We start from the raw sequence: 1,478 nt of genomic DNA on the forward strand, positions 1-1,478 counted from the left end.
AGTTCGGCCTATAGTCATATGACGATTTTCATCGGGGAGGGGACGTATGACCCAAACGGGGGCTTATATGACCCACGGACACTGCAAACCATGCTCCTACGACTAAATAGAGGTTAAAACTACGATTTGGTGAAATCTTCATTTTTGACCTCGAAGCAAGGTACCTTCCCTATAGTAGGCAATGAGTAAATGATCATAATCCCAGGAGGGCAAAAAATGGGAACCCGAGAGGAAAGCGCTGTTGGCGCGCCTAAGCTAGTGGCCCCGTAGAGTAAAAAGGGTACCCCCAACAAAGTTGTCGTTTGACGTTCTGGTTGCACTTTTTATCATCTGTTTTGAATTTAAACATTAAAACTTGGGACTGCTGTGAAAATCTTCTTTATTTTGACCGATCGCGTCGAGTGCTAAAGATGGACTGCCCTTTTATTTCATACGCTCATGATAGCAAACTTCTGTGGTTTGTCGCTTAAACCTATGAAATTCTAAGAAAGGCCGATCGGCCACCAAAGCGCGCACGTGCCTTAGCGCAGACAATTGTCCTTTGTTTTTACAAAGCAAATACAGAGTTCTCGGTATTATTTTCGCTTCGCTCACACCATCTGGCGCCCCTAGTTCCTAGCATCGTATTCTTTTGCTTCGACATCATCTAAAATCAGTTTTCTACACGTTTTGAGGGGTTTTAGCAAAAAAAAAAATTTTCGATTACTTGAGCTCTCTGGCCCGTTCGGTGCACATTTTTGAAAAAAGCTAGGGAGCTGCCCCTAGGTTCGGGGTGTCACAAAATGTTGAAAAGTGGTCGAAAAACCACTATCCCAGAATCGGATGTAGAATCGTTAGACGAATTTAAATTGTTCTACGACACCCATCTGCGACGTTTAGTATTCGAGATATATAACACTTTGTAGGTCTGAACCGAGCAATTTTTGTTCCCGCGCACTTTGTGCACCGTACACGTTGATGTTTGTATGAAAAAGTACCCTACCTAGGGACGCGTAGAGCAAATTTGTACCCCCGGGCATGTTGTCGATTGACATTCTGGTTGCACTTTTCATCATCTAGGTGCGTTCCCTGACACGTTTTTGTGGGGTTTTAGCAAAAAAAAAAATTTTCGACTACTCGAGCTCTCTGGCCCGTTCGGTGCACATTTTTGAAAAAAGCTAGGGAGCTGCCCCTAGGTTCGGGGTGTCACAAAATGTTGAAAAGTGGTCGAAAAACCACTATCCAGAATCGGATGCTAGAATCATTAGACGAACTTAAAATTGTTTCTACGACACCATCTGCGACGTTTAGTATTCGAGTTATGGCCCGTCCTAGGTCTGACCGAGCAATTTTTGTTCCGCGCACTTTGTGCACCGTACACTTTGATGTTTGTATGAAAAAGTACCCTACCTAGGGACGCGTAGAGCAAATTTGTACCCCCGGGCATGTTGTCGATTGACATTCTGGTTGCACTTTTCATCATCTAGGGTGCGGCTCCT

The sequence above is a fragment of the Anopheles gambiae genome (genome assembly GCF_943734735.2).
Source record: "Anopheles gambiae chromosome X unlocalized genomic scaffold, idAnoGambNW_F1_1 X_unloc_154, whole genome shotgun sequence".
In the NCBI taxonomy this organism is placed as follows: domain Eukaryota; kingdom Metazoa; phylum Arthropoda; class Insecta; order Diptera; family Culicidae; genus Anopheles; species Anopheles gambiae.